Below are 9,854 nucleotides of genomic sequence, written 5' to 3'. Positions count from 1 at the left end.
CTAGTTGTCCTGACGCTAATCCTAGTTGTCCTCACGCTAACCCTAGTTGTCCTGACGCTAACCCTACTTGTCCTGACGCTAACCCTAGTTGTCCTGACGCTAATCCTAGTTGTCCTGACGCTAACCCTAGTTGTCCTGACGCTAACCCTAGTTGTCCTGACGCTAACCCTAGTTGTCCTGACGCTAACTCTACTTGTCCTGACGCTAACCCTAGTTTTCCTGACGCTAACCCTAGTTGTCCTGACGCTAACCCTACTTGTCCTGACGCTAACCCTAGTTGTCCTATTGCTAACCCTAGTTGTCTTGACGCTAACCCTAGTTGTCCTGACGCTAACCCTACTTGTCCTGACGCTAACCCTAGTTGTCCTGACGCTAACCCTACTTGTCCTGACGCTAACCCTAGTTGTCCTGACGCTAACCCTAGTTGACCTGACGCTAACCCTACTTGTCCTAACGCTAACCCTAGCTGCCCTGACGCTAACCCTAGTTGTCCTGACGCTAACCCTAGTTGTCCTGACGCTAACCCTAGTTGTCCTGACGCTAACCCTAGTTGTCCTGACGCTAACCCTAGTTGTCGTGACGCTAACCCTAGTTGTCCTGACGATAACCCTAGTTGTCGTGACGCTAACCCTAGTTGTCCTGACGCTAACCCTAGTTGTCCTGACGCTAACCCTAGTAGTCCTGACGCTAACCCTAGTTGTCCTGACGCTAACCCTAGTTGTTGTGACGCTAACCCTAGTTGTCGTGACGCTAACCCTAGTTGTCCTGACGCTAACCCTAGTTGTCCTGACGCTAACCCTAGTTGTCGTGACGCTAACCCTAGTTGTCCTGACGCTAACATTAGTTGTCCTGACGCTAACCCTAGTTGTCCTGACGCTAACCCTAGTTGTCCTGACGCTAACATTAGTTGTCCTGACGCTAACCCTAGTTGTCCTGACGCTAACCCTAGTTGTCCTGACGCTAACCCTAGTTGTCCTGACGCTAACCCTACATGTCCTGACGCTAACCCTAGTTGTCCTGACGCTAACCCTAGTTGTCCTGACGCTAACCCTAGTTGTCCTGACGCTAACCCTACTTGTCCTGACGCTAACCCTAGTTGTCCTGATTCTAACCCTACTTGTCCTGACGCTAACCCTAGTTGTCCTGACGCTAACCCTAGTTATCCTGACGCTAACCCTACTTGTCCTGACGCTAACCCTAGTTGTCCTGACGCTAACCCTAGTTGTCCTGACGCTAACCCTAGTTGTCCTGACGCTAACCCTAGTTGTCCTGATGCTAACTCTACTTGTCCTGACGCTAACCATAGTTTTCCTGACGCTAACCCTAGTTGTCCTGACGCTAACCCTAGTTGTCCTGACGCTAACCCTACTCGTCCTGACGCTAACCCTAGTTGTCTTGACGCTAACCCTAGTTGTCCTGACGCTAACCCTACTTGTCCTGACGCTAACCCTAGTTGTCCTGACGCTAACCCTACTTGTCCTGACGCTAACCCTAGTTGTCCTGACGCTAACCCTAGTTGTCCTGACGCTAACCCTAGTTGTCCTGACGCTAACCCTAGTTGTCCTGACGCTAACCCTACTTGTCCTGACGCTAACCCTAGTTGCCCTGACGCTAACCCTAGTTGTCCTGACGCTAACTCTACTTGTCCTGACGCTAACCCTAGTTTTCCTGACGCTAACCCTAGTTGTCCTGACGCTAACCCTACTTGTCCTGACGCTAACCCTAGTTGTCCTGACGCTAACACTAGTTGTCCTGACGCTAATCCTAGTTGTCCTCACGCTAACCCTAGTTGTCCTGACGCTAACCCTACTTGTCCTGACGCTAACCCTAGTTGTCCTGACGCTAATCCTAGTTGTCCTGACGCTAACCCTAGTTGTCCTGAGGCTAACCCTAGTTGTCCTGATGCTAACTCTACTTGTCCTGACGCTAACCCTAGTTTTCCTGACGCTAACCCTAGTTGTCCTGACGCTAACCCTACTTGTCCTGACGCTAACCCTAGTTGTCCTGACGCTAACCCTAGTTGTCTTGAGGCTAACCCTAGTTGTCCTGACGCTAACCCTACTTGTCCTGACGCTAACCCTAGTTGTCCTGACGCTAACCCTACTTGTCCTGACGCTAACCCTAGTTGTCCTGACGCTAACCCTAGTTGACCTGACGCTAACCTTACTTGTCCTAACGCTAACCCTAGTTGCCCTGACGCTAACCCTAGTTGTCCTGACGCTAACCCTAGTTGTCCTGACGCTAACCCTAGTTGTCCTGACGCTAACTCTACTTGTCCTGACCCTAACCCTAGTTTTCCTGACGCTAACCCTAGTTGTCCTGACGCTAACCCTACTTGTCCTGACGCTAACCCTAGTTGTCCTGACGCTAACCCTAGTTGTCCTGACGCTAATCCTAGTTGTCCTCACGCTAACCCTAGTTGTCCTGACGCTAACCCTACTTGTCCTGACGCTATCCCTAGTTGTCCTGACGCTAACCCTAGTTGTCCTGACGCTAACCCTAGTTGTCCTGACGCTAACCCTACTTGTCCTGACGCTAACCCTAGTTGCCCTGACGCTAACCCTAGTTGTCCTGACGCTAACCCTAGTTGTCCTGACGCTAACCCTAGTTGTCCTGACGCTAACCCTAGTTGTCCTGACGCTAACCCTAGTTGTCCTGATGCTAACTCTACTTGTCCTGACGCTAACCCTAGTTTTCCTGACGCTAACCCTAGTTGTCCTGACGCTAACCCTACTTGTCCTGACGCTAACCCTACTTGTCCTGACGCTAACCCTAGTTGTCCTGACGCTAACCCTACTTGTCCTGACGCTAACCCTAGTTGTCCTGACGCTAACCCTACTTGTCCTGACGCTAACCCTAGTTGTCCTGACGCTAACCCTACTTGTCCTGACGCTAACCCTAGTTGTCCTGACGCTAACCCTACTTGTCCTGACGCTAACCCTAGTTGTCCTGACGCTAACCCTAGTTGTCCTGACGCTAACCCTAGTTGTCCTGACGCTAATCCTAGTTGTCCTCACGCTAACCCTAGTTGTCCTGACGCTAACCCTACTTGTCCTGACGCTAACCCTAGTTGTCCTGACGCTAATCCTAGTTGTCCTGACGCTAACCCTAGTTGTCCTGACGCTAACCCTAGTTGTCCTGACGCTAACCCTAGTTGTCCTGACGCTAACTCTACTTGTCCTGACGCTAACCCTAGTTTTCCTGACGCTAACCCTAGTTGTCCTGACGCTAACCCTACTTGTCCTGACGCTAACCCTAGTTGTCCTATTGCTAACCCTAGTTGTCTTGACGCTAACCCTAGTTGTCCTGACGCTAACCCTACTTGTCCTGACGCTAACCCTAGTTGTCCTGACGCTAACCCTACTTGTCCTGACGCTAACCCTAGTTGTCCTGACGCTAACCCTAGTTGACCTGACGCTAACCCTACTTGTCCTAACGCTAACCCTAGTTGCCCTGACGCTAACCCTAGTTGTCCTGACGCTAACCCTAGTTGTCCTGACGCTAACCCTAGTTGTCCTGACGCTAACCCTAGTTGTCGTGACGTTAACCCTAGTTGTCGTGACGCTAACCCTAGTTGTCCTGACGATAACCCTAGTTGTCGTGACGCTAACCCTAGTTGTCCTGACGCTAACCCTAGTTGTCCTGACGCTAACCCTAGTAGTCCTGACGCTAACCCTAGTTGTCCTGACGCTAACCCTAGTTGTCGTGACGCTAACCCTAGGTGTCCTGACGCTAACCCTAGTTGTCCTGACGCTAACATTAGTTGTCCTGACGCTAACCCTAGTTGTCCTGACGCTAACCCTAGTTGTCCTGACGCTAACCCTAGTTGTCCTGACGCTAACCCTACATGTCCTGACGCTAACCCTAGTTGTTCTGACGCTAACCCTAGTTGTCCTGACGCTAACCCTACATGTCCTGACGCTAACCCTAGTTGTCCTGACGCTAACCCTAGTTGTCCTGACGCTAACCCTAGTTGTCCTGACGCTAACCCTACTTGTCCTGACGCTAACCCTAGTTGTCCTGACGCTAACCCTACTTGTCCTGACGCTAACCCTAGTTGTCCTGACGCTAACCCTAGTTGTCCTGACGCTAACCCTAGTTGTCCTGACGCTAACCCTACTTGTCCTGACGCTAACCCTAGTTGTCCTGACGCTAACCCTAGTTGTCCTGACGCTAACCCTAGTTGTCCTGATGCTAACTCTACTTGTCCTGACGCTAACCCTAGTTTTCCTGACGCTAACCCTAGTTGTCCTGACGCTAACCCTAGTTGTCCTGACGCTAACCCTACTCGTCCTGACGCTAACCCTAGTTGTCTTGACGCTAACCCTAGTTGTCCTGACGCTAACCCTACTTGTCCTGACGCTAACCCTAGTTGTCCTGACGCTAACCCTACTTTCCTGACGCTAACCCTAGTTGTCCTGACGCTAACCCTAGTTGTCCTGACGCTAACCCTACTTGTCCTGACGCTAACCCTAGTTGCCCTGACGCTAACCCTAGTTGTCCTGACGCTAACTCTACTTGTCCTGACGCTAACCCTAGTTTTCCTGACGCTAACCCTAGTTGTCCTGACGCTAACCCTACTTGTCCTGACGCTAACCCTAGTTGTCCTGACGCTAACCCTAGTTGTCCTGACGCTAATCCTAGTTGTCCTCACGCTAACCCTAGTTGTCCTGACGCTAACCCTACTTGTCCTGACGCTAACCCTAGTTGTCCTGACGCTAACCCTACTTGTCCTGACGCTAACCCTAGTTGTCCTGACGCTAACCCTAGTTGTCTTGACGCTAACCCTAGTTGTCCTGACGCTAACCCTACTTGTCCTGACGCTAACCCTAGTTGTCCTGACGCTAACCCTACTTGTACTGACGCTAACCCTAGTTGTCCTGACGCTAACCCTAGTTGACCTGACGCTAACCCTACTTGTCCTGACGCTAACCCTAGTTGCCCTGACGCTAACCCTAGTTGTCTTGACGCTAATCCTAGTTGTCCTCACGCTAACCCTAGTTGTCCTGACGCTAACCCTAGTTGTCCTGACGCTAACCCTAGTTGTCCTGACGCTAACCCTAGTTGTCTTGACGCTAACCCTAGTTGTCCTGACGCTAACCCTACTTGTCCTGACGCTAACCCTAGTTGTCCTGACGCTAACCCTACTTGTCCTGACGCTAACCCTAGTTGTCCTGACGCTAACCCTAGTTGACCTGACGCTAACCCTACTTGTCCTAACGCTAACCCTAGTTGCCCTGACGCTAACCCTAGTTGCCCTGACGCTAACCCTAGTTGTCCTGACACTAACCCTAGTTGTCCTGACGCTAAGCCTAGTTGTCCTGACGCTAACCCTAGTTGTCCTGACGCTAACCCTAGTTGTCCTGACGCTAATCCTAGTTGTCCTCACGCTAACCCTAGTTGTCCTGACGCTAACCCTACTTGTCCTGACGCTAACCCTAGTTGTCCTGACGCTAATCCTAGTTGTCCTGACGCTAACCCTAGTTGTCCTGACGCTAACCCTAGTTGTCCTGACGCTAACCCTAGTTGTCCTGACGCTAACTCTACTTGTCCTGACGCTAACCCTAGTTTTCCTGACGCTAACCCTAGTTGTCCTGACGCTAACCCTACTTGTCCTGACGCTAACCCTAGTTGTCCTATTGCTAACCCTAGTTGTCTTGACGCTAACCCTAGTTGTCCTGACGCTAACCCTACTTGTCCTGACGCTAACCCTAGTTGTCCTGACGCTAACCCTACTTGTCCTGACGCTAACCCTAGTTGTCCTGACGCTAACCCTAGTTGACCTGACGCTAACCCTACTTGTCCTAACGCTAACCCTAGTTGCCCTGACGCTAACCCTAGTTGTCCTGACGCTAACCCTAGTTGTCCTGACGCTAACCCTAGTTGTCCTGACGCTAACCCTAGTTGTCGTGACGTTAACCCTAGTTGTCGTGACGCTAACCCTAGTTGTCCTGACGATAACCCTAGTTGTCGTGACGCTAACCCTAGTTGTCCTGACGCTAACCCTAGTTGTCCTGACGCTAACCCTAGTAGTCCTGACGCTAACCCTAGTTGTCCTGACGCTAACCCTAGTTGTCGTGACGCTAACCCTAGGTGTCCTGACGCTAACCCTAGTTGTCCTGACGCTAACATTAGTTGTCCTGACGCTAACCCTAGTTGTCCTGACGCTAACCCTAGTTGTCCTGACGCTAACCCTAGTTGTCCTGACGCTAACCCTACATGTCCTGACGCTAACCCTAGTTGTTCTGACGCTAACCCTAGTTGTCCTGACGCTAACCCTACATGTCCTGACGCTAACCCTAGTTGTCCTGACGCTAACCCTAGTTGTCCTGACGCTAACCCTACTTGTCCTGACGCTAACCCTAGTTGTCCTGACGCTAACCCTACTTGTCCTGACGCTAACCCTAGTTGTCCTGACGCTAACCCTAGTTGTCCTGACGCTAACCCTAGTTGTCCTGACGCTAACCCTACTTGTCCTGACGCTAACCCTAGTTGTCCTGACGCTAACCCTAGTTGTCCTGACGCTAACCCTAGTTGTCCTGATGCTAACTCTACTTGTCCTGACGCTAACCCTAGTTTTCCTGACGCTAACCCTAGTTGTCCTGACGCTAACCCTAGTTGTCCTGACGCTAACCCTACTCGTCCTGACGCTAACCCTAGTTGTCTTGACGCTAACCCTAGTTGTCCTGACGCTAACCCTACTTGTCCTGACGCTAACCCTAGTTGTCCTGACGCTAACCCTACTTTCCTGACGCTAACCCTAGTTGTCCTGACGCTAACCCTAGTTGTCCTGACGCTAACCCTACTTGTCCTGACGCTAACCCTAGTTGCCCTGACGCTAACCCTAGTTGTCCTGACGCTAACTCTACTTGTCCTGACGCTAACCCTAGTTTTCCTGACGCTAACCCTAGTTGTCCTGACGCTAACCCTACTTGTCCTGACGCTAACCCTAGTTGTCCTGACGCTAACCCTAGTTGTCCTGACGCTAATCCTAGTTGTCCTCACGCTAACCCTAGTTGTCCTGACGCTAACCCTACTTGTCCTGACGCTAACCCTAGTTGTCCTGACGCTAACCCTACTTGTCCTGACGCTAACCCTAGTTGTCCTGACGCTAACCCTAGTTGTCTTGACGCTAACCCTAGTTGTCCTGACGCTAACCCTACTTGTCCTGACGCTAACCCTAGTTGTCCTGACGCTAACCCTACTTGTCCTGACGCTAACCCTAGTTGTCCTGACGCTAACCCTAGTTGACCTGACGCTAACCCTACTTGTCCTAACGCTAACCCTAGTTGCCCTGACGCTAACCCTAGTTGTCTTGACGCTAATCCTAGTTGTCCTCACGCTAACCCTAGTTGTCCTGACGCTAACCCTACTTGTCCTGACGCTAACCCTAGTTGTCCTGACGCTAACCCTACTTGTCCTGACGCTAACCCTAGTTGTCCTGACGCTAACCCTAGTTGTCTTGACGCTAACCCTAGTTGTCCTGACGCTAACCCTACTTGTCCTGACGCTAACCCTAGTTGTCCTGACGCTAACCCTACTTGTCCTGACGCTAACCCTAGTTGTCCTGACGCTAACCCTAGTTGACCTGACGCTAACCCTACTTGTCCTAACGCTAACCCTAGTTGCCCTGACGCTAACCCTAGTTGTCCTGACACTAACCCTAGTTGTCCTGACGCTAAGCCTAGTTGTCCTGACGCTAACCCTAGTTGTCCTGACGCTAACCCTAGTTGTCCTGACGCTAACTCTACTTGTCCTGACCCTAACCCTAGTTTTCCTGACGCTAACCCTAGTTGTCCTGACGCTAACCCTACTTGTCCTGACGCTATCCCTAGTTGTCCTGACGCTAACCCTAGTTGTCCTGACGCTAACCCTAGTTGTCCTGACGCTAACCCTACTTGTCCTGACGCTAACCCTAGTTGCCCTGACGCTAACCCTAGTTGTCCTGACGCTAACCCTAGTTGTCCTGACGCTAACCCTAGTTGTCCTGACGCTAACCCTAGTTGTCCTGACGCTAACCCTAGTTGTCCTGATGCTAACTCTACTTGTCCTGACGCTAACCCTAGTTTTCCTGACGCTAACCCTAGTTGTCCTGACGCTAACCCTACTTGTCCTGACGCTAACCCTACTTGTCCTGACGCTAACCCTAGTTGTCCTGACGCTAACCCTACTTGTCCTGACGCTAACCCTAGTTGTCCTGATGCTAACCCTACTTGTCCTGACGCTAACCCTAGTTGTCCTGACGCTAACCCTACTTGTCCTGACGCTAACCCTAGTTGTCCTGACGCTAACCCTAGTTGTCCTGACGCTAACCCTAGTTGTCCTGACGCTAACCCTAGTTGTCCTGATGCTAACTCTACTTGTCCTGACGCTAACCCTAGTTTTCCTGACGCTAACCCTAGTTGTCCTGACGCTAACCCTAGTTGTCCTGACGCTAACCCTACTTGTCCTGACGCTAACCCTAGTTGTCTTGACGCTAACCCTAGTTGTCCTGACGCTAACCCTACTTGTCCTGACGCTAACCCTAGTTGTCCTGACGCTAACCCTAGTTGTCCTGACGCTAACCCTAGTTGTCCTGACACTAACCCTAGATGTCCTGACGCTAACTCTACTTGTCCTGACGCTAACCCTAGTTGTCCTGACGCTAACCCTAGTTGTCCTGACGCTAACCCTACTTGTCCTGACGCTAACCCTACTTGTCCTGACGCTAACCCTAGTTGCCCTGACGCTAACCCTACTTGTCCTGACGCTAACCCTACTTGTCCTGACGCTAACCCTAGTTGTCCTGACGCTAACCCTAGTTGTCCTGACGCTAACCCTACTTGTCCTGACGCTAACCCTAGTTGCTCTGACGTTAACCCTAGTTCTCCTGACGCTAACCCTAGTTGTCCTGACGCTAACCCTAGTTGTCCTGACGCTAACCCTAGTTGTCCTGACGCTAACCCTAGTTGTCCTGACGCTAACTCTACTTGTCCTGACGCTAACCCTAGTTTTCCTGACGCTAACCCTAGTTGTCCTGACGCTAACCCTACTTGTCCTGACGCTAACCCTAGTTGTCCTGACGCTAACCCTAGTTGTCCTGACGCTAATCCTAGTTGTCCTGACGCTAACCCTACTTGTCCTGACGCTAACCCTAGTTGCCCTGACGCTAACCCTAGTTGTCCTGACGCTAACCCTAGTTGTCCTGATGCTAACCCTAGTTGTCCTGACGCTAACCCTAGTTGTCCTGACACTAACCCTAGTTGTCCTGATGCTAACCCTAGTTGTCCTGACGCTAACTCTACTTGTCCTGACGCTAACCCTAGTTGTCCTCACGCTAACCCTAGTTGTCCTGACGCTAACCCTACTTGTCCTGACGCTAACCCTAGTTGTCCTGACGCTAACCCTAGTTGTCCTGACGCTAACCCTACTTGTCCTGAGCTAACCCTACTTGTCCTGACGCTAACCCTAGTTGTCCTGACGCTAACCGTAGTTGTCCTGACGCTAACCCTACTTGTCCTGACGCTAACCCTAGTTGTCCTGACGCTAACCCTAGTTGTCCTGACGCTAACCCTACTTGTCCTGACGCTAACCCTAGTTGCCCTGACGTTAACCCTAGTTCTCCTGACGCTAACCCTAGTTGTCCTGACGCTAACCCTAGTTGTCCTGACGCTAACTCTACTTGTCCTGACGCTAACCCTAGTTTTCCTGACGCTAACCCTAGTTGTCCTGACGCTAACCCTACTTGTCCTGACGCTAACCCTAGTTGTCCTGACGCTAACCCTAGTTGTCCTGACGCTAATCCTAGTTGTCCTGACGCTAACCCTAGTTGTCTTGACGCTAACCCTAGTTGTCCTGACGCTAACCCTACTTGT

Source organism: Phyllobates terribilis, unplaced genomic scaffold, assembly GCF_046119375.1.
Source record: "Phyllobates terribilis strain yellow unplaced genomic scaffold, ASM4611937v1 Scaffold_371__1_contigs__length_1879311, whole genome shotgun sequence".
NCBI classification, from domain to species: Eukaryota; Metazoa; Chordata; class Amphibia; order Anura; family Dendrobatidae; genus Phyllobates; species Phyllobates terribilis.
This window is presented reverse-complemented; position numbering follows the sequence as displayed.